Genomic DNA, 23,927 nt, shown 5'->3' on the forward strand with positions numbered 1-23,927 from the left:
AGTTACGTTTTTAAATACAATGCCATAAGGAATGTATTTTTAAGTATCCACAATAAAACAGGGATGCCTTGCTAATAGCAAAGCTTCATCTATTCATTTAGCCAGAAAATTTTCAAAGATTCCCCGAAAACCATTCCCGAAAAAAAGCTCTCAGAAAGACAAAAAGGGAAGGAAACTTTCTCAACTTGATGACTATGTGTCACAACTCAAGGGCAAGCATCATCAATAATGGTAAAAACTAAAGACATACACAACCCAAAACCTGGGAGAAAATCTTTACGAAACATCCATCTGACTTAAGGACAGGTATCCACAATACACTAAGAACTCTTAGAATGCAACAACAAAAAAACAAACAACGGAAGGCAATTAAAAAATGGGCAAAAGATCTGAACCTCACCAAAGAAGATACACACAAATAGCAAATGAGCATATGAAAAGATGCCCACCTCTTCTGTCACTGGGGAACTGCAAATTAAAAAAATGAAATACGGGTATATCCCTATTAGCACGGCAAAAATCCAAAACAATGAAAACACCGAACGCTGGCAAGGACGTACGGCAACAGGAACTCTCATTCATCGCTGGTGAGAATGCAAAACCGTACAACCACTTTGGAAAACCACTTTGGTGGTTTCTTACACAACTAAGCATCTACTCTTACCATATGATCCAATAATCACGCTCTTTATATTTACCCGAATGAGTTGAAAACCCAGGTCTACAGGAAAGCCCACACGTGAATGTTCAGAGTAGCTTTATTTACATTTGCCAAAACTTGGAAGCAACCAAGACGTCCTCCAGTAGGTAAATGGATAAACTAGGGTACATCCAGATAATAGGATAATATCCAGTGATAAAAAGGACAGAACTACCAAGTCTGCATTTTTTTGACATCTTCTTTTTTTCAGTTTTTATTGAAGTTCCAGTCAACATACAGTGTAATATTCATTTCAGGCGTACACCATAGTGATCCAACAATCGCAGACAAGACCCAGGACGCATCATGACAGCACACTCCTTAATCCCCACCACTATTTCACCCATCCCGCCCACCCACCTCCCTTCCAGTAACCAGCAATCTGTTCTCTATAGTTAAAAGTCTGTTTCTTGCTTTGCCACCCTCCCTCTTTCTTCTTCCCCTTTGTTTGTTTGTTTTGCTTCTTAAATTCCACATGAGTAAAATCGTATGGTAGTTGTCTTTCTCTGATTTATTTCACTTAGCATCATACTCTCTAGCTCCATCCATGTCATTGCAAATGGTAAGATGTCATTCTTTTTTTATGCCCGAGTAATATTCCATTGTGTGTGTGTGTGTGTGTGTGTGTGTGACCATCTGTGCACGTGTGTGTGCCACATCTTCTTTATCCATTTATCAGTCAATGGACACTTGGGCTGTTTGCATAATTTGACTATTGTAGATAATGCTGCAATAAACATCAGGGTGCACGTATCCCTTTGAATTGATATTCTTCGGTAAACACCTAGTAGCACAATTGCTTAAATATGCATTTTAATAAGATCCCTCAGGTAACTTCTATGCATATAAAATTGAGAAGCACTATATTAGGTGGTATTATTATCATCATAACTATTCTTCAACGTTGTCACTAAAAAAAGAGCATAAACATTGGGAGAGTTCAAATTATTATTCGCTGATGATTATGGTTAGTCTACCTTTAAGAAGAGAGGGAGAATCAACTGTAAAAGGAAATTTTGAAACATTCTCTAAAGTGACAGTAATTAAAACGTGCAGTACACATACACGGATAAGTACTCTTTATCAAGAATATATGTTGAGATATCATCTAAAGTCTTCATTACATGAATTGAAAATGTTTTTGTTATCATGGTTGTTATTCAAATAAAAGGGTGTAATTTAAAACACAAAAAAAAAAAAAAAAAAAAAAAAGAATATATGTTGAGAGGTGCCTGGTTAGCTCAGTCAGTGGAGCATGTGACTCTTGATCTCAGGGATGTGAGTTCAAGCCCCATGTCTGGTATAGCGATTACTTGCAAATAAAATCTTTTTAAATAAATTAAATAAATAAGAAAGGGTATATGTTAACAAGAGAATTTCAAATAAGTATATAAGTAACAAATTATTAGGACAACTGGCTACCAATATTTTTTTTGAAAATCCAGATCCTTATCTCACATTATACTGAAAATATATTCCAAGTGGATTAAAAACCTAAATATTAAAAATAAATTTACAAAGCACTAAGAGAAAATATGGGATATATTTTTTAAGTTTATTTATTTTGAGAGAGACAGAGAGAGAGTGCAAGTGGGGGAGGAGCAGAGAGAGGGGGACAGAGGGCCTAAGGCAGGCTCTACGCTGGGAGCAGACAGCCCGATACGGGGCTCAAACTCACAAACCATGAGATCATGACCTGAGCTGAAAGCAGACTCTTAACTGACTGAGCCACCCAGGAGCCCCTAGAGTATTTTTAATGTTCAAATAGGATACCATAAAACTCCTAAGTACACCTCTCCTGAGGATACTATAAAACCCAGAAGTCATACTGAAACTACAGTTTAAAAAAAAAACAAAACCTTTTAGTGCTCACCTCGGCAGCACGTATACCAAAACTGAAACAATTCGGAGGATGAGCACGGCCCCTGCATGGGGGTGACACACAAATTCATGAAGCAATCTGCATTTTTTATAAAGACAGGTAATAATAAATAAATCTTTTAAATAACAAGAAAAAGCACAAAAGTTAAAAGTTAAGACAAATGCTATGAAAGAAAATACTGAGCAAAGCATTAATAACCTTATAGGACTTTTTTCTTTTTCTTTTTGTGTTTTGAGAGAGAGTGAGTGGTGAGGGGCAGAGGGAGAGAGAGGGAGAGAAAATCTTCAGCAGGCTCCAAGCTCAGCAAGAGCCCTACTCAGAGCTCGATCCCATGACCCTGGAATCGTGATCTGAGCCGAAATCGAGCGCTGGATGCTCAAACAACTGAGCCACCCACGTGCTCCACCTTATGACTTTTCAAAGGTCTGACGCATGAAGAAGAAAATAAATAATAATCTTTCAAAAAAAACTCAGAGAGGGGCGTCTGTGGGGCTCGATCCGTTAACCATCTGTCTGACTCTTGATTTGGGCTCAGGCCATGATCTCACGATTCACGGGATCGAGCCCCACATCGACAACGCAGAGCCTGCTTGGGATTGCCTCTCTCCCATGCTCTCTTACCCTCCCCAGCCCCTCAAAAAATAAACATTAAAAAGAAAAAGCTAACAGAAAACTGGAGGTGGGGAAATAAAATAGATTTTATAGACTCATATGTAAAAAGACTAAATTACAAAAGCTGCAATAGCACAAAATAAAATAAATCCCTAAAGGGGTGCCTGTGGCTCAGTCTGTTGAGTGCCCACTCTCGATTTCGGCTCAGGTCATGATCCCAGGGTTGTGGGATCGAGCTTCATGTTGGGCTCTGGGCTGAGTGTGGAACCTGCCTGGGACTCTCTCTTTCCCTCTGCCCCTCTCTTGTGCACTCTCTCTCATTCACTCAATCAATCGATCAGTCAGTCAATCAATATGCTTTAAAAATAAATAAAATAAACCCCTAAAATCTACCTATAAATATGTGCATGTGCACAGCCAAAGATACAAAACATATGCTAAACTGATCCTAGTGCTTATCTCTAGAGTGTAAAATCAGGAATGGAAAAAGCACTTTGCTTTTTTCTTTATAAATTGCTATAAACTGCACTCCAAACAAAGAACCTGCTCTTTTTTAAACTTACCTTCGTTCAATTATGAAAGGAAAAAGTAGTGAGTGATAGTCTTAGCTTAAAAGGCCAATATTTTCATAGGAATCACAAGCTTCCTGGTTTTCTCAATAAGTACTTAACTCCCTAAGCTTGTAACATTTGGAAAATATATTTTTGTTATCAAACGTTTCCTAAGAATCCTTGAAGTAAAACTATGCCAACTTCTCCTCCCCAAATGGACCACAATGTTCAATTTCCAGTGGCCCTCTGTTCAAAGCTACGTCCAACCTAATTTCAAAAGCAAAGTGTCTAAACCGGGCAAGAAATTTAGCAACGTAACACAGAATATCGAAATGGAAACCACATGTCCAAAATACGCCTAATAGTAACAGACAGCAACTGTTTAAGGGTAACTGCAAGTAACTCCATATTCGCTTCAGTTTCAATTCTGAATCATTTCTCGGTCACCAAACTAGGAAAAAAAAAAAAAAAAAATTGAGCCATTTGTCATCTCTGACTAAACACAGGCTTCAGCCCTCAAATCACTAAGGGTAGAGAAGTAAATGCCCTTGAGAAGACGGCCAGTGGAAGGGTTTTTCCAGAAAAAGTGGTTCACGTACACAGCAGGAAAATCTTGTACTGTAGGGACTCGGTTACCACCTTAATTCCCTCAACCAATTTGAAACTACTGGAAGTAAATGACTAAGAAGTAAAACATATGAGAAAAGATGAAAAAAACATTCCTACATATCGAAAGCACATGAAGTGGTTCAAGTTTGCTTTTTAGTTGCCTTTGTTAAAGTTAGAATATTAAATTATTTCACTCTGGATGAATCAGAAACTAGCTTCACTGGTTTCTTACAACGTATTTAAAATTTTCAGCTGCTATAATGAACCACGACTCAGAGGGTTTGGGGGGTTTTTTGTTTGTTTTTACTACTTATACTTAACAAAATGTATTATATGTGGGTCTCCCCAGTACTATTCTTCACATCACTGGACATGAATTTATTAAAGTCATAGAGTAAAACTGCCCATCCTTGGAACAGAACACACTCTCCTTTCCCTAAAACTGTCACTCAAACACGTTTAAGCTAAAACCATCAGTAGCCATATCTCAGAAGATCTGAATGTAACTACAATGAAACCATAAGCGAGTGAGGGTGGCATTCCCCCACAAAGGCAAGAAGAGATTCATTATCTCCCACCACACAGGTAGCAGGCAAGGTCTCTCAGTTTCTAGAGCACCCCACTACTCAGGGCAGCATCACTGCTCAATCGAAATTCAGCTGTCCAGATACTTGCAACCAAAACAAACTGCGGCATCTAGTTTCTTTTTTTCAAAAGGTAAACGATCCCTCTGGCCTGATTTACTAATAAAGATGTGAGTAAAGAGAAATGACCAGGAGGCACCTGGGGGGCTCAATCAGTTAAGCGTCTGACTCTTGGTTTCGGCTCAGGTCGTGATCTCACGGTTTGTGAGTTCGAGCCCCACATTTGGGCTCTGTGCTGACAGCACGGAGCCTGCTTGGAATTCTCTGTCTCTCTCTGCCCCATTTTCTCTCCCTCTCTCTCTCTCTCTCTTCCTCTCTCAAAATAAATAAAGTTTAAAAAAAAAAAAAAAAAAAAAAAAAAGCAAGCAAGAAAGAAATATTCAGGAGGACAGCATACCCAGATCTTAAATTCTTAAGGTTCTTAAGATTCCTCACCTTTTAAGAGAAAGGCCTTGTCAGTAATGTTAGAAATTGCACACTCAGTGTCTTGTATTCAGTCAAAACAAAAACAAAAACAAAAACACCTCTTCAGGTGCACTGATAACTTTGCCAGTGAGCATGGTAACACGAAGGTCCAGGAAAAGTGTGCGATAAGAGTGCAGCGTTAAGGATTCACGGAAAGAGGGGCGCCTGGGTGGCTCAGTCGGTTGAGCTTCCGACGTTGGCTCAGGACCTGGTCTCGTGGCTACTGAGTTTGCGTCCTGCGTCAGGCTCTGTGCTGACAGCTCGGAGCCTGAAGCCTGCTTCGGATTCTGTCTCCCTCTCTCTCTGCCCCTCCCCTGCTCATACTCTGTCTCAAACATAAATAAACGTTAAAAAAAATTTTTTTTAATTCACAGAGAAACAGGTCAAGAGAAAGACTCAAAACTAAGGTCAAAGTCCTTTATTATTTTTAATGTTGAAATCACCTCTGCACTGAGACGCAACCTTCCTCTTGTAATTTGTCAGTAACTACCAAAAACATTTTTTAAACAGCTCCGAGGGCTTGTTTTATCCAATTTATAACACACTTCATTATCATCAGAGAGAGACCAAAAATCATAGACCCCAATGCCTTTGTAATTATCTCTTGAAGTATTTTAAATGGAAACAGCATACTATTTATTGTGTCCTGATCTTAACTTCTTTTTCTTCACTCTTGAAGAAATTTAGCTACAAGGTATTTTACCCTCAGTAGTAGTTCAGTATTTAACAATAGCTTACATTTCTTTTTACTGATAAACACTGTCACAAATTAGGATTAACAATATGATTGAGGAAGTTCTCACAATGAACTTTATGATCATTAGCTACAACCCACATTTTCTACCAACAACAGCCCCTTCAGAAAAAAAGGTCACCTTAAAATAGAACTTAAGTTCTTTCCACAGAAAAGGATGGGTAATTAGTAACTAAACAGCTTACAAATTGAGTTCCTTGGAAGCACTCAAACTATTATGAAGTAACGTATCTGAACTGCATTTGACTTTTAATGGCTAGAAATCTTGTTCTAGAGAAAATTCAAAAATCGATCCCACAGAAAATAATTTGTCTCTAGTGATTATTACCTGACATAAAAATGAAATATGGTTTGACTTCTTGCCTTGCTCTGACAAATGACTTTATTACTTTAAAAAATGAAAAGATAGGATAAGGACTAAATTCCAAAAACACAATTCATAAAAGAACAAATGGATCAACTGGAATTCAAAATAAAAACTCTTGCTTTTAAAAGACACTGTTGGGGTGCCTGGGTGGCTCTGTCAGTTGACTGCGAAGCCCACATTGGGCTTGTGGCTGTCAGCATAGAGCCCACTTTGGACCCTCTGTCCCCCTCTCTCTCTGCCCCTCCCCTACTCACACTCTCTCACTCTCAAAAATAAATAAAGCATTTCAGAAATAAATACAAGACACTGTTGAGGGGATGGAAAGTTAAGCCACAGAATGGAAGAAAATCTTTGCAAAGCATGTATCTGATAAATGATGTGTGTCCAGAACAAAGAATTCTCAAAACTCAACATTAAAAAAACAAACAACCCAATTTTTAAAAACAGGCAAAAGATTTGAACTAGTGGGGCACCTGTGTGGCTCAGTCAGTTAAGTGTCCGACTCTTAATTTTGGCTCAGCTCATGCTCTCGTGGTTCGTGGGTTCAAGTCCCATGTCAGGCTCTGTACTGGCAGCATGGAGCCTACTTAGGATTCTCTCTGTCCCTCTCCCTCTGCCCTTCCCGCTTGCTCGCTCGCTCTCAAAAAATAAATAAATAAGCTTAAAAAAAACAAAAGATTTGAACAAGCACTTCACCAAAGATACACAGCTGACAAGCACATGAAAAGATGTCAATATCCTTAGTCATTGGGAAAATGTAAATTTAAAGCACAAGACAGCATATACAGCTATGAGAATGGCTAACATTTTCTCATCCTAGCACTGGTGAGGATTTGGAGCAACTAGAACCCTCAGATACTGCCAGACAGAACGTAACTTACACAGCCACTTTGGAAGATAATTTGGCAGTTTCTTAAAATGCTAAACACACACCTATCATATGGTTATGGTCATATAACATGGTTATATGACCCAGTGGTCCTGCTCCAAGGTGTTTACCCAAGAGAAATGAAAACCTAAGTCTACCCAAAGTTCCACATCAAGTTTCCAGCAGCTTTATTCATAATGGCCAAAAACTAGAAACAATTCAGGTGTTCATCAACAGAAAAATACATAACCTAATCCTCTTATGCCCACACAATGTAACACTACTCAGATACACCACTCAGCAATGAAAAGTAACAAACTACCATACAGATGTACAGACAACAACAGTGAATGAATCTTTTTTTTTTTTTTTTTTTTAATTTACATCGAAATTAGTTAGCATATAGTGCAACAATGATTTCGGGAGTAGAGTCCTTAATGCCCCTTACCCATTTAGCCCATCCCCCCTCCCCACTCCCTTCAGCAACCCTCAGTTTGTTCTCCATATTTATGACTCTCTTCTGTTTTGTCCCCCTCCCTGGTTTTATATTATTTTTGTTTCCCTTCCCTTATGTTCATCTATTTTGTCTCTTAAAGTCCTCATATGAGTGAAGTCATAGGATTTTTATCTTTCTCTAATTTCCCTTAGCATAATACCCTCCAGTTCCATCCACGTAGTTGCAAATGGCAAGATTTCATCCTTTTTGATTGCTGAGTAATACTCCATTGTGTGTGTGTGTGTATACATATATATATATATATATATATATGTATACACACCACATCTTCTTTATCCATTCATTCATCCATCGATGGACATTTGGGCTCTTTCCATCCTTTGGCTATTGTTGATAGTGCTGCTACAAACATGGGGGTGCATGTGTCCCTTCAAAACAGCACACCTGTATCCCTTGGATAAATGCTTAGTAGTGCAATTTCTGGGTCTTGGATAGTTCTATTTTTAATTTTTTGAGGAACCTCCATACTGTTTTCCAGGGTGGCTGCACCAGCTTGCATTCCCACCACCAGTGCAAAAGAGATCCTCTTTCTCCGCGTCCTCGCCAACATCTGTTGTTGCCTGAGTTGTTCATGTTAGCCATTCTGACAGGTGTGAGGTGATATCTCATTGTGGTTTTGATTTGTATTTCCCTGATGATGAGTGATGCGGAGCATTTTTTCATGTGTCGGTTGGCCATCTGGATGTCTTCTTTGGAGAAGTGTCTATTCATGTCTTTTGCCCATTTCTTCACTGGATTATTTGGTTTTTGGGTGTTGAGTTTGATAAGTTCTTTATATATTTTGGATACTAACCCTTTATCTAATATGTGCAGTGAATGAATCTTAAACACAGGATGCTGATACGTCCTGGTTAAAGTCACTTACATGAAATTCCAGAATAGGCAAAGACAACCTATGCTGACAGCAAATTAGGGGTTTTCTGGGGTTAGAGGAGGTGGGAATGAATGCAAAGGGCACTAAAAGAACTTTTGGGGATAACGGAGAACTTCTACATGTTGATGGTGTGGTCATTACATGGCTGGCCAAAGGCAAACTGAATACTTAAAATGGTTCAATTCCCTTGTATGCAAATTATGTCTTAACAAAGTTGATTACAAATATGAAAACATTATTTCGGGGGGAAAAATCCGTGAAATACACTGTTTCTTAAGATGTTTATAGTACCTTCTGGTAGATTAGTTTCAAATCTTTGATACTCTTACAAAGAATCTCAAAAAAGGCTGGGATTATTATCCCATTTTATAAACTACAGGGTGGAGGGGAAGCAGGCTATACAGTAGAAGCAATTAGAAGCATGAGTTCAGAGCAGAACATTACACAGAGCAGATTTATCAATGGCAATCAAACTACCACCTGACAAACTGGCAGGACGGGATAAATGAAGTGCTGGGTCTTGATCTGCTGGAAAAAACTGGCTGAACCACATAAAAAAATAAAGAGCCAAAAAATATATAAATTCCCAGGAAGAAGGTAGTTAAGAAAAGGCAGGAAATGCCTAAAGTCAACATTACCTATATGTACCACACATCTCAAATTAAAAAATTTCTAACATGACTGGCTTTAGTCATATGGAAAACAATTACTTTAATACAAGTAAAGCACACAGAAGGAGCTCAGAACCCAATATATCAGATCTGAACCCAGATCTGTTGTTGACTCACTCACACTTTATGAAGGTCACTAACTCTGAGGGCCTCAATGTCCCTCCCTTTTTAAAAATAAAAATATTAATTCTGGTCCCTGAATGGCCCTTTGGGGCACTACAAAAATAGAGAACTTTTGTGAAAAAGAATTTTTAAATTATACAGTCAAGTTATATTCTCTGTGCAAAAGCATGTGACTTAGAATACACTACATTATCATCAAATCAAATAATTTTAACCTTAAGAGTTAAAAATGGCTCCCCAGCCCACAAATGGCTCCAAATAGCCTATAAGACCAAGTCCATATGCCTCAGCTAAAAAATCATGTCCTTTATGAACCCACCCCATCCCATTTATCTAAAATATACCAAGCCAGGGGTGCCTGGCTGCCTCAGTCAGTAGAACATGTGACTCTTGATCTTGGGGTTGTAAGTTCGAGCCCCACATTGGGTGTAGAAATTTATTTAAAAAATAAAAATAACGGTGCCTGGGTGCTCAGTCGGTTAAGCATATGACTTCAGCTCTGGTCGTGATCTCGTGGTTTGTGGGTTCAAGCCCCACATCGGGCCCTGTGCTGACAGCTCAGAGCCTGGAGCCCATTTCGGATTCTTTGTCTCCCTCTCTCTCTGTCTCTCCCCAGCTTGTTCTCTCTCTCTCTCTCTCTCTCTCTTTCTCTCTCTCTCTCAAAAATAAATAAATAAACTTAAAAATAAATAAATAAATAATATAATAAAATAAAATAAGGGACACCTGGCTGGCTCAGTCACAAAAGCATGTGACTCTTGATCTCAAGGTTATGAGATCCCACAATGGGAGTAGACATTGCTTAAAGAAATAAATATTTTTCAAATTAATTAATTAATTAATTAATTAAATATACCAATCCAAATTCATCTACTCTCCCCAAACATAATATGTTCCTTCCTTGGACATGCTGCCTCCATACTCCTGGAGGCAATCCAACTCTTACACTTTGTTTAAAGGTGATCCCAAAGTCCAGTGGCCTCATACAAACTTTGCTCGTCCTTTAAAAAAAAAAAAAATTGCTTATCCTTAATCCAGTGTTCGTTTCCATGCTCTGAATTTCCAGTGCCCACTCAGCACTATAAAATACAGCATTCGATTTTACTCCACATTTTCCTATTCTCTAATTAGATTTTGCTTTTGGAGCCTTATATGTATCTTCCCCTATAAAAAGCGATGAGCCTCATGGACAGAATGGCCTCTGTCGTAACACACCACACTTGCCACTCTCTCAGTGGTGCTGCATTACAGACGGGATCACATGTGAGAGGGCAGAAATCTGCACTGCACCCCATTTGGGCAGCACTGGCAGGAATCTGGGGAGTCCAGCTGGAAGAAGGCAGAGGGGTGTGTCTGATGCTTCTACCTCTAAATTGCTAGGTGTTTTGGTTTTTTGTGGAGTTCTTTTTTCTTTGTTTTTATTATGGAAACTCTTAAGTAGAGAGAAACAGGATAATGATCCTGCTGGACCCATCAGCTAGCCACAACAATTATAAATAAAAGGCCACTGGAATCTAGACTCCTGACCACTTCTTCCTCTCCCCAGCAGACCCCAGATATTATATTATTATCTCATCCTTTTGTACTTCCATATATATTTCTAAAAGGGGAGTGTGGGGAATAAGTTTAGGAATTCCCTGAGCTTGCACCCATGGGGAGAACCACGATAAAACCACGATAATCCTCATCTCACCTGAAAAGATCATAATTCCTTGACATCAAATATCCGGTCAGTGTTCAAATCTCCCTATTGTCACGTGATTCTTGTATCAGCGGTTTGTTCAAGTCAGGAACCACGATTACTTCAAGAGTAAAAGTGTTTCCTTTTCTCCAGCTCCATGGTCCTTCAATTTAATACACTCATCTTCTTCATTTTCAGGTGTAGGCAGACGAGCATTTCCCTTTCCCAGTACCCTCTGCTCTCCCGCTCTATAAGAAAATATTCCTTCTCAAAAAAAAAAAAAAAGAAAGAAAATATTCCTTCTCATTCCCAGCACTGAAGTGCCATTACCTCAGCGCTTTTGACACATTCAGAAAAAAGCATTTAATTCAGTGGTCCAGCCTCCTTCCTTCACAGTTACGTTGCCATTTTTCACTTACTACTCAGGAAGTTTTGAGCTCTAATATCATATAAATGTAAGTTTTGTAGGCCCCCATTAAAAGATTACTTTCCATTCCTATTAATCTTTTGGAGGAGCTCAATTTTAAATTTTAAGTTACTACATGGTCAGCTTCCCATTTTAAGTGAGTTAATAGTTGGTAGGACATTTAAGCCTAACAGATTACAGGCACAGTGCTAAGAGATCAACAATAGGTTAGCTCCATTCCTTAGCCATGAATTTCACCCCTCATTAAGCACAAGGGGAACCAGACAAGAAGGTGTGCAACAATCAGCTCAAATACAAACTCTCTACTGGCAAACAATATAAATGCACACAGTGAATCAGTGGGGCCATCTTCATTCGTTTGCAGCACGATTAAGATAAACAGCAAATTTAGGCAAACAACTGGGAAGAATTAAAAAAAAAAAAATTTTTAAAGCATAATCTTCACAATGACCTCTAATATAACTTGGACATTCAGCAGGGCAGGGTGAATCAAAACACTTTTATCACCTGCTGACTTGGGCTCAGCATTGTAGACGACAAAAAAGAACATGACAGGCTCTGCCTTTAAGGAACTTACACTCTAGCTGGTAAGACGAGACTAAGACACTTCAGCAATTAACCCACAGTATGAGATGTCACTAAGCACTCCACTGCATGAATCAGATTTAAAGTAGTGTAGCTCACAGAAGAGTCGGGTCAGCAAGGGCTAAAGAAGTCCAAGAGGGTTACAGAAAGCTCTGAAGAGGGGCGCCTGGGTGATTCCATTGGTTAAGCGTCTGACTCTTGATTTCTGCTCAGGTCATGATCTCACGGTTCATGGGTTCGAGCCCCACGTCGGGCTCTGTGTCAACAGCTTGGAGCCTGGATGGAGCCTGCTTCAGACTCTGTGTCTCCCTCTCTCTCTGCCACTCCCCCACTAATGCTCTCTCTCTCTCTCTCTCTCAAAAATGAACATTTTTTTTAAAAAAAGGGTTTTTTTAAAGAAGAAGAATAAAGAAGAAGAAGAAAAAGAAGAGGAGGAGGAGGAGGGGGAGGAGGAGGAGGGGGAGGAGGGGGAGGGGGAGGGGGAGGGGGAGGGGGAGGAGGAGGGGGAGGAGGAGAAGAAGGAGAAGGAGAAGGAGAAGGAGAAGGAGAAGGAGAAGGAGAAGAAGAAGAAGAAGAAGAAGAAGAAGAAGAAGAAGAAGAAACCCAGAAGGCAGGGCAGGTTAGGAAGCAGTAACACCAGGACAGACTGTAAGCTCATGTGGACAGAGACCATGTCTTCCTCGTGTCCACAACTCCATCCCAAAGCCTGCTACAGTGTCTGGAACACAGGAGCCACTCAAATATTGGTAGATGATTAGAAGGACAAATAGAAGAAAGGAAAGAAGGGAGGAAACAAAGAATAGACATTCCAGAAAAAAATATTTTTTTAAATGAAAGATTAAACGTGGCGATTTCATGAAACAGGGAAGAATCACAGGATGGTGAGAAATTAAGTAAAACAGGTGGAATGAACCCAAATCACCCATGGTTTTAAAAGTCAGTCAAGAGAGATATAAAACTGATCCCATATTAAATACTAAAATGAACATATCCAGAAAGCACATTCTGTCGTGCTTCCACTTTTTAAGAACACTAGCAGTACAAATGGCCATTTTCCTTAAGATGATCACTCATCTTGGTGATGTTCTAGGACATAATCTGGAAAATGTACTAACACTTCTCCAGAGAACTAATACCACTAGCTAATGCAGATGAATGATTTCTCTCCCCAAATATTTTTACTATCTGGAAATGTGCCTGGGTTATCACTAAGGTCAGTTTCTTTGATAGTTGTGCAATCAAAAAGGCCTGAGATGCACCACGATTAAGGCAAAAGACTGGGGGCTGGGGGGGGTGGGGAATGAGGGGGGTGACCTAGCAGAAAAGCCAGTGACTGATACTGAAGCATAGCTTCCAGGTGATGATTTCACCAAACTGTCGACCTCCCATATTAACTAACAGTCCCCTACAATGGTGGCCGCAAGTAAATCGAAAGTATTCTCCAATATTTTGCAGGATAATGTTAAAGGTTTGAGGGGAATAAAATCTAGTTGAGTCCAAAGTTTATAAGCATTCAAAATCCGTCAAGTCAAGAAGATTCTTACTCTCTCAAACTTCGCAATAGAAGAGTTCATAATTACATTATTGTATATGGATTCCCTAGACTTTTCACCCCAAGAAGTTCTAGGTCCTGGCTACCACCAGCTGTGGTCTTCAGTGGCAGCTATATCATCTCTGTAGAGAAGGACTTCAGAAAGAGCAATGTAATGGGGGAGGGGACACTGGAGAATTTTAAAGCTACGTAATGCACGGCAAGAGCATGACTTCAATTTAAATTATGTGCTTGTTCAGAGTGAGTCTGGCCAGTCCTTAGCCTCTCCAATGGTCATTTTTCCTTGGCATTCCTTCTACTCTTTCAGCCTAAATCATCTGTAACAGCCAAGGTGTCTGGTTACATATTAACAGTTACAATGACAGTGACAGAATTCTGGTTATTTAGAATTCCATTGTTCAGTTTTGGTGCCTAGTGCCACCTGGTATGGCAGAAAGAACAAAAGTCTTGGAGTCCTACTGACCTACTTAGAAATTTTAGCTCTACCACAGAAAAGATATGTGACCATGGACAAGTTGCCTAACTGTACCTCAGTTTCCTCAACTAGCTGTAACAACAGACACTTTGCAAAGTTGTTGAGAAGTCAGCCTGTATGACATGAAGCATGAAGAACACGGAAAGTACTTAGCACATGGAAATCATGACGGGAGGCTGATAACCAGGCCTACGCTCACATTTCCAAATACTATTAACTGTACGATAATAACATAAATCATGCTGATGTTGTCCTCCATGATTCTCACTCTCTCTAGTCCAGTTGTGGGCTGACTTAAGCTGCCCTCCTGTATTTTCATCTAATCTCTGGAAGAAGACCCTCTCCCAGTACTCAGTCTTGAGGCCAAAAACGACTAACATTTACAGCCATCTCCTTGCCATTAGCATACTATCATCCCCTCCCTGACTCTAAGGTCTGGAGAAAATCCTCTGTTTTCATTATCACCTATTTCTGTTTTATGGCCTACCCCAAATGCACTCCCTTAACAGATATTGAACAATGTTTTTTCCCCAGTCTATCCTAGGGAACTCTGAAAGCCTCCAGTTTCTCAAGAACCACCATACTTCGGCTTACCTTCCTAACACACTCCAAGATGGCAGTCAACCCGTGATGTTCTGCCAGTGCCTAAACGCCTTTATGTCTCTGTCAGAGGCGGACCCAGCTCCTCTCTGCCCTGGCAAACGGGATCCTGATTTTAGAATGACAGATACATCTCCATCTCTCTCTCTTCCTCTCTCCATCTCTCTCTCTCTCTCTCTCTCTCTCTCTCTCTCTCTCTCTCTCTCAAGCTTGCTTCATCCAGGTTTATTTCGTATTATTCTCCTGCCACCGTTTCCCTACATCCCCACCGGAACATCCCCATTTTGGGTAAAGTGACAAGGTACCAATGGGAGTTCAAAGACCTTGGTTCTTCTACCGCTACCTCTGCCGCTCAAAACTGTTCAGAAGGGATATCTACTTCCTCATGGATAAATTTTTTTTTTTTTAACGTTTATTTATTTTTGAGACAGAGAGAGACAGAGCATGAACGGGGGAGGGTCAGAGAGAGGGAGACACAGAATCCGAAACAGGCTCCAGGCTCTGAGCTGTCAGCACAGAGCCCGACGCGGGGCTCGAACTCACAGACTGGGAGATCATGACCTGAGCCAAAGTCGGCTGCCCAACCGACTGAGCCACCCAGGCGTCCCTTCCTCATGGATAAAATCGTGGCCTTACCTCACAGGATTGCGTTAAAACTCAAATATGACATCTGTAAACATGTTATACAGATCTGAGATATTATTATAACTATAACAAGTTTCTACTATGACTTAAAACATTTACTTTTGAATATAAAACCCTAATATATTTCTTTAAAACCACTAATTTTGGGGGGGTTGTTTTGAGGAAGAGAGAGACAACAAGCAAATGAATGGGGGAGAGGGGGAGAGGGAGAAGAAAAGGAAGAGGGAGAGGGGGAGGGGAGGGGCAGGGGGAGGGGAGGGAGAGGGAGAGGAAGAATGAATCTCAAGCAGGCTTTACATTTACCATGGAGCCCAATGCAGGGCTCGGTCCCACAATCCTAGGATCACCACCTGAGCTGAAATCAAGAGTTGGATGCTTAACCGATTGAGCCACCCAGGCACCCCTCAAGTATTATTTACATTAGCAAGATTCAAAAAAAAAAAAAAAAAAAACAGTCATCCACAAGGAGACCAACTTAAAAAAAAAGATACATTCTTTCATGGGAATACCGTAAAGCATTTCTTTTTAATTAGAAAGCTCCTCATATAGTTACGTGTAACAACCCTCAAGATACAATAGTGAAAAAAGACACAGGCTAGTATGTAGAATTTACTACAATTTGTTTTTAAAGAGGGGTATAGTAAATAGAGATACACATTTACTTGTATACACATAAAATATCTCAGGATGCGTAAGACACTGATAACACCAACTGCCTATGGGAAAGGGGTCTGGATGGTTATAGGCTATGTGTGGGCAGGAAACTTTTCTGTATTTCACTCTTCTGTAGCTTTTAAACTTCTGAACCTCTAGTGCCCCGGATGGGGTTGGAAAGTCATCTCTTCACACAACTATAAACCTGAGCAATAATATGAACCATTAATGAGGGTGACAGCGCACCTGACAACTCATTTCCGGGGTCAGCCTCAACTTCACAATTACCACCACCTAACAGACTGTTCTCTTCCGCAGTCTCATTCCATCAAGTGACTAGAGTTCATTTATTCCTTCTCATCAAACTTCCTGACCTGCTTATTTTAAGTCTGTGTGCTGTGCATTTCCACACTCAAAATTATTTATAAATTCCAAAAACTTACTGTCTTTAGAGTCCTACTGCAAGCCCCCAGAAGGGACCTCTGGACTGTAACATTTCCTAACCTTCAGGGTTGGTCAGGGATCCATTCCGATGCTAGCTTTTCTGAACCAAAAACTAAATTCTATCTCTTACTTACTCCAGATCAACCACAGGATCCATGCAAACCATTAATCTGAGTCTCAACAATTAGAAGGCTATGACGTAGACCATCCCCCTATTTACAGAAGAGTAAATCATGTTAGTATCTTCCAACGTGGCAGAAAAGCACTCCTTCTAAACCTTGCAAAATAACTCTTCCGTGGGGTAAGAGTGACCGAGAACATTCTCCCAAACCTAAGTCTTAAATGGTATGGCCTTAAACCTGACTTGAATGGTGCTGGGATGACATAACTGGACCTAAAACACTGCTCAGAACAGCAAAAGCACTACCTCCGTGCTGCTCTCCTATAGCAAGCAGGTTATTTTTGGACCTGGCCTATGAAATAGCACTTTGTTGACTCTGAGCTTCACCCTCTGAATATTCCTTTCACATCCAACCTTGGTTTGCACTTTCTGGCACAGAGCTCCAAAACCTCAACGGAATACATAATGAAATGCCGGGTTACTTCAGCGCAAAAAGGTCAAGCCTACAAGAGCTTTCTCACTGGGAAATCTCTTCAATGAAAGCATATAGAAAATTGCTGACTCCCTTTCCCTTCTCCCTTTTTCCAACAGCTATTTGCTTTCTTTGGAGCAAATCTTCAGTCAAACACAAAAGCCAACAACCTAGCAAAGCTCAAACACAGACAGGTGTTTTGCAAGCACAGTAAATCTCAAGAGTACCTAATCAACCTGAGATAACATCTACTAACAAGCTGCTCACTGGTGTGCTGGAACAGTTAACTGCCTAAAAATCTCGCAGTTAAGACTGGCATTGAGAAAAGTCAGGAATACAACTAAAACAAAAGTAAGCCCATTTTCCACCAACAGAAACTTGCAAAAGGAAGAATTGTGTAAGTCAACTAGTCCTGCCACACAAAAACCCTTCATTCCAGGGTTATTTTCAGTGGTGTTTAATTCTAGGGTGGAGACTAAGGGTCCCAAACAAACCTACTTTATTTTTCTGCTTTCATACTTCTAGAATCCATGGTTAGGCTTATTAAGGAAAAGTCTAAACGTAACAAAACCACTATTTTATTTTTCAAAGAATATGGGTAATCACCTAAAATACACTTGTAAATTAGCAATTATTTAGAATCAAGAGTTTTGTCGAAGCGCTCTGGAATAATGTTCCAACAGAAAAGTAAGCAAGGATTCTTTTGCAATAGGTACGCTCTGTTCCATTAGCTCCACTCCCCAGACATTAAACTTCTGTAATACTCAGAAGACCCTCATGTTAGTTCCTGCATAAGGACGACGGGACAGAAAATCCCAAGAGAATATTCTATTTCAGACTGTAAGAATGTCTAATGTTTTACAGAAAAAAGGAGAGTCACCAAAGAAACAGAAAGTGGCTCGTGAGCAGTGTTACCTGAACTTCACCCAAGTCATATGCAATGAATTGATCTAATATTGCACACCACAGGAAAGACATGCGTCGTGCACAAGGTGAGAAAACCAAGGTCACTGAACTGAATTCTGTACACCACTTGTAAGCAATAATTTTTCCACTATCTGCCTTTGCTGTCAGCTGGGTGCCAACGCAATTTCTTGATGCCTTTTCTGCCACCTACCCTCTCCCTGTATATTCTGCATTAAAAGATTGTGAGAAAAATGTTATTTTTTTTTTTGAGATACCCAAGATTATAAAATGAGTTTTTAAAAAGCACTTAGGATGTCAAGTCAGAGCTAAAGATGTCATATCCTAGAAAAACTCCAATAAGTAACACCCCCAAACCAATTCTACTTTGCAGGCTGCCTCTTGGAAGAGATGGAACATTTAAATCAGTAATTTAAGTGAATGTTTTCTAAGGGCTAGCAACGGAGATTATGGTGCTTCCCAAACTGGTATATTTAAGAATATTTGAGCCTGACCTTCCAAATACGCTTTAAGTCGTATAAAGCTATAATAATTAAAGCCACCCGGTATCAAAGCAAGTAAAGACTTAAAAGAGGCTTAAAGGGGTGCCTGGGTGGCTCAGCTGGTTGGGTATCTGATTCTTGATTTCAGCTCAGATCATGATTCTCACGGTTCATGGGATCGAGCCCCGTGTCGGGGTCCATGCTGACAGTACAGAGCCTGCTTGGTGTTCTCTCTCTCCTTCTCTCTCTGCCCTGCCCCTGCACATGCACACTCTCTCTATAAATAAGTAAAGAACTTGAAAATAAAAAATAAAAAAATAAAAGAGCTTAGAAACATAACCAGCATGTGGAGATTTTATAGATAAAGGAAAGACATCAGGAAAGAAATAATTACTCAAGAAACTGTGATGAGACAATAAGCTAGGTATCTGGAGAAAAAGGTTCATTCGTTCAGTAAATGGAAGGCCTGGCATGAGGCAGGCACTGTGCTCAACACTGAAAATAAGAACAAGGGAGGAGAAAAAAACTATACAATCATTGCCCTCAAGGAGCTTACAGTCTGGCAGGAGAAGAAAGCTATTAATAACCACAAAAATAAATGTAAAATCACAACTCCAGCAAATTCCCTGATCCCTTCTCATTCGGTTCACACCAAAATACATTCCACGTTAAGCAAAGATCTAAATTTAAAAATAAAGCCATCCTGAGAACAAACTGAGGGTTGATGGGGGGTGGGAGGGAGGGGAGGGTGGGTGATGGGTATTGAGGAGGGCACCTTTTGGGATGAGCACTGGGTGTTGTATGGAAACCAATCTGACAATAAATTTCACATATTGAAAAAAAATTAAAATTAAAAAAATAAATAAATAAAATAAAGCCATCAAAGTACTCGATGAAAAAATGGGTAAAAAAAATTTTTTCATTAGAATGAGAACGGAAACTGTATGAGAAGCCATAAAGCAAAAAAACAGGAAAACCTGACTACACACATAAATTGAAATGACAAACCCAAAAACATAATCTGTAAAATTTTAAGGGATAACTAATTTCCCTAATATTCAAAAAGCTATTGCACAATACTGAGGAAAGGCCATAAAGCCCAATAGAAAAGTAGGCAAAAGGGGCAACTAGGTGGCTCAGTCAGTGAAGCATCCAACTTCAGTTCAGGTCATGATCTCACAGATTGTGAGTTTGAGGGATGAGTTCAAGCCCCACCTCAGGCTTAAGCCTCGGGCTGCTTCAGATTCTCAGTCTCCCTCTCTCTCTCAAAAATAAATAAACATTTAAAAAAGAAAAGAAAAGTAGACAAAGGACACAAACAATTCCAATAAGAAAATACAAATGGCCAAGCAGCAAATTAAATAATTTGCTAATAAATAAGTATAAACTAAAATAATATTTTTTTACCTGTCAGATTGGCTCTCTAAAAAGGTGGCTGGTTGCCAATGTTAAAGAGAACAGAAAGAGCACTGTGGTACACTCTTGAGTGCAGTGAATTAGCTTGGCCTTTCTTGGAGGGCAGTTTGGCAACGTTTAAAACTTGAAGCATTCATACTTCGAAGCATGCATCCCTCTTCTAGTGAATTACTGTATTAAATTACTGGGAGAATGAAGAACCTAGTTTCAAAAGGAGATCCTCGCACCGTATGTATCAAAATGGAAAAGAAAACATAACTTTTGGGACCTCTACTCTAAGCTGGACCCGATAAAAATGCATTTAACATTTTTATTTTTAAAAATTAAGTCTGGGGGCACCTGGGTGGCTCAGTCGGTTAAGCGGCCGACTTCGGCTCAGGTCATGATCTCGCGGTCCGTGAGTTCGAGCCCCGCGACGGGCTCTGTGCTGACAGCTCAGAGCCTGGAGCCTGTTTCGGATTCTGTGTCTCCCTCTCTCTGACCCTCCCCTGTTCATGCTCTGTCTCTCTCTGTCTCAAAAATAAATAAAGGTTAAAAAAAAAAATTAAAAAAAAAAAATTAAGTCTGAGTCTTTTGAGTATTAAATAATGCAAAGCAATAAATGAAATAGAAACACTAACATAAGCGTGCAAATATACATGTGCAGAGAGGCTAACAGATATAATTTGTAATAAATAACAATAAAAGCTGGGAACAACATTAAATCTATCAATAGGGTATAACTTAAATAAATTACAGTGTATCCATAAAATGGAATACTCAGCAGCCATTAAAAAGATTGAAACTAGAGCAAAATGTACTAACATGGGAGAAGATCAGAGATATATTATTCAAGTTAAAAAATAAGTAACAAACTGGATGTGTGGTATGATCCCTTTTTAATAAAAAAAAAAAAAAACATAAAATGTTAACACGTGAATAGGAAAATCTGGTTATAAAATGTTAACAATGGGGCTCCTGGGTGGCCCAGTCAGTTGAGCATCCGACTCTTGATTCCAGCTCAGGTCATGATCCCAGGGTCTTGGGATCGAGCTCCACATCAGGCTCCACGCTAGGCAGGCATGGAGCCTGTTTAAGATTCTCTCTTTCCCCCTCTGTCCCTCTGCCCCTCTCCACTGCTCTCTCTCTCTCTCTCTCTCTCTCTATTTTCTCTGAAGAAAGGGAACTACTACTTCCTATGTCATATACTTGTAAAGTTTGATTATTTCATAAGACACATGTATCAGATAGATACACGGATGTTTTTAAACAGTCTTTGAGGCTACAAAATGTCCTGGAAAAGGGAGAACTATTTGAAAGTAGGAGAAAGGAAGAGAATGAGAAAAAATAGAAGAAAATATTCACAACAGAGCATATAATTTCAGAGTTAGAATAACCTTACAAATTAAGAAACGAGTGCATCAGGGGCGCCTGGGTGGCTCAGTCAGTTCAGTGTCCGATTTCAGCTCAGGTCATGATCTCATGGTTCATGAGTTCGAGCCACGTGTCAGGCTCTGTGCTGACAGCTCAGAGCTTGGACCCTGCTTTGGATTCCACGTCTCCATCTCTCTCTGCCCCTCCCCCATGCTCACTCTCTCTCTGTCTCTCAAAAATAAATAAAAACATTTTAAAAAATTAAAAAAGAAAGAAACAAGCGCATCAAAATTAAAAACTTTTGTGCTACTAACAAAACCATCAAGGAAGTGAAAAGACACCCCAAAAAACGGGAGAAAATATTTGTAAATCATCTGATAAAGAACTTGTACCCAGAATACGTAAAGAATTCTTACAACTCAACAACAAAAAGACAAATAACCCCACAAAAATACAGGCAAAAATCGAAATAGACACTTCTCCAAAGATCTACAAATCGGCAATCAGTGCATGAAAAGATGCTCAACACCAACAGTCATTAGGAAAATGCAAATCAAAACCACAATGAAATACCACTTCATATCCACTAGGATGGCCGGATTAAAAGTTCTGGTGAGGATATAGAAAAACTGCAACCCTCACTGATTCCTGGTAGGAATGTAGAATGGGAACAGCCATTTTGGAAAACAGTTTGGCAATTCCTCAAAAAGTTACACGTGGAGCTACATGATCGGGCAATTTCACCCTTGAGTGTATACACCCGAGAGAAATAAAAACATCTGTCCACACGAAAACTTGTATGTGAGTGTTCATAACAGCGTTGCTCACAACAGGCAAAGAGTAGAAACAATGCAAATGCCCATCAGTTCACGAACGGATAAACCAAGAGCAGTCTAGCCGTGCAGAAAACTATTATTTGGCCATAAAAAGTCATGAAATTCTGAATTCTGACATGCATCTCTGCCAGCAAATATATAAACCTTGAAGACACTATGCTAAGTGAAAGAAGCCAGACACAAGAGGCCGTATTTTGTATGATTCTATTTCTATGAAATGTCCAGAAGACACAAATCTAGAAAACTGATTAGTGGTTGCTTAGGGCTGGGGGAAGGAGGCTGAGGAAACGGGTAATGACTGCTAACTGGTATATGCCATTTTTTTTAAGGGGAATGAAAATGTTCTAAAATTGTGCTGATGGCTGCACAACTCTGTGAGTATACTAAAAACACTGAATTGAGTGAATTGTATAGCATGTGAATTATATCTCAGTAAAGCTCTTAAAATATATATATACAAAAAAAAACAAAACAAAACTGGAAGCTCCATGAGGTTAAGTGATTTGGCCAAAGAAAATTGCTAGCTATTAAAAATTAAATCTGCCAACATGTGCCTGGACTTCCACACTAATGCTCAATTCATTGCTAAAGACTGCCTCAGGCAATTTTGATGGGCCAATAAGGTTCCCCAAAGAGCTGAAAAAGCAGAAAACACAAGTACTAGCATAAGAAAAGGAAGAGAAATTTAGGTAACACAACTGAAATATGGTTTTAAAATTGTATGTAACTCCAAGATGGAGTCCTGACCTAAAAAAAAAAAATCTAGCCCCCCCCCCTTGATATAAGACGTTGTGACTCAGTATAACAGTACCCCTTTTACTAAGAACTCAATTAGATCAGGGCACTGGATGCAGCTGCTGACTGAAAAGGAAGAAGAAAAATGAGATCAGAAGAGGCAGCAGGCTGAAATCACTGGCCACCCTTCTGCATGTGTCCAAGGGGCCAACGAACGACACGCTTCAAACTAGTTACTTTATTCTCAAGGGATGTAAAACCCTTTAAGGAGATCCGAAAGAACCACGCTCAAATTCGATTATGTACCAGAACTACTCTATACAGATAAAATATTTAGGTCTAATATATGAACGTGGTGTCTCTGCAGCTGACTTACACACAGAGATCATTGCTGGAATACAACTGTCCCATTTGACTAGAATAACAATATCACTGTTGATGTAGAAATGGAAAGTAAGCCAAGAACATGCAATCACTAAAAACATTATTTTGAGGATTTGGAAAAATGAGCTACTAAAAAAAAACTCATCTATTGTCCGAACGCTGCTTTATGCAACATTCTAATGAACATTTTGACAGAAGGAAGGACAACAGGAGGCAGGAAGCAGAAAGAAAGAAGAAATCCTGCAGGTGCCCATCTAATCCAAATAAGAGACACACATCTCTGCTCCTGCCTTTCACAATAAAAACAATTCTGTTTCTTGTGGCATAGGAACCAAGATTTCTTTTGCCAGGAACAGAAAACAACTTACTACATGAAAATGTCAACTTGTTCCATGGAACACCACACTGGCAGTGAACACATATAAACCTTTTAAACTAGAGAGTCTGGCTGTTTCCTCACCAAAATTTTAACGTCGCTGGCCCATGATCAAATTCAATTCAGTT

General features: G+C 39.7%; 1 protein-coding gene and 1 non-coding gene across 4 annotated transcripts in view; one reads left to right on the forward strand and one right to left on the reverse strand.

Moving 5' to 3' along the window:
• Positions 1-23,927, reverse strand: part of SIK3 (SIK family kinase 3) — a 239,568-nt gene that overhangs the window by 204,229 nt on the left and 11,412 nt on the right. The gene's annotated exons all lie outside the window — the stretch shown is intronic.
• Positions 2,566-2,670, forward strand: LOC122201497. Its single transcript, XR_006194204.1, has one exon. It is a non-coding gene; the product is annotated as a U6 spliceosomal RNA (small nuclear RNA).

This window comes from Panthera leo, chromosome D1 (genome assembly GCF_018350215.1).
Source record: "Panthera leo isolate Ple1 chromosome D1, P.leo_Ple1_pat1.1, whole genome shotgun sequence".
NCBI lineage: Eukaryota > Metazoa > Chordata > Mammalia > Carnivora > Felidae > Panthera > Panthera leo.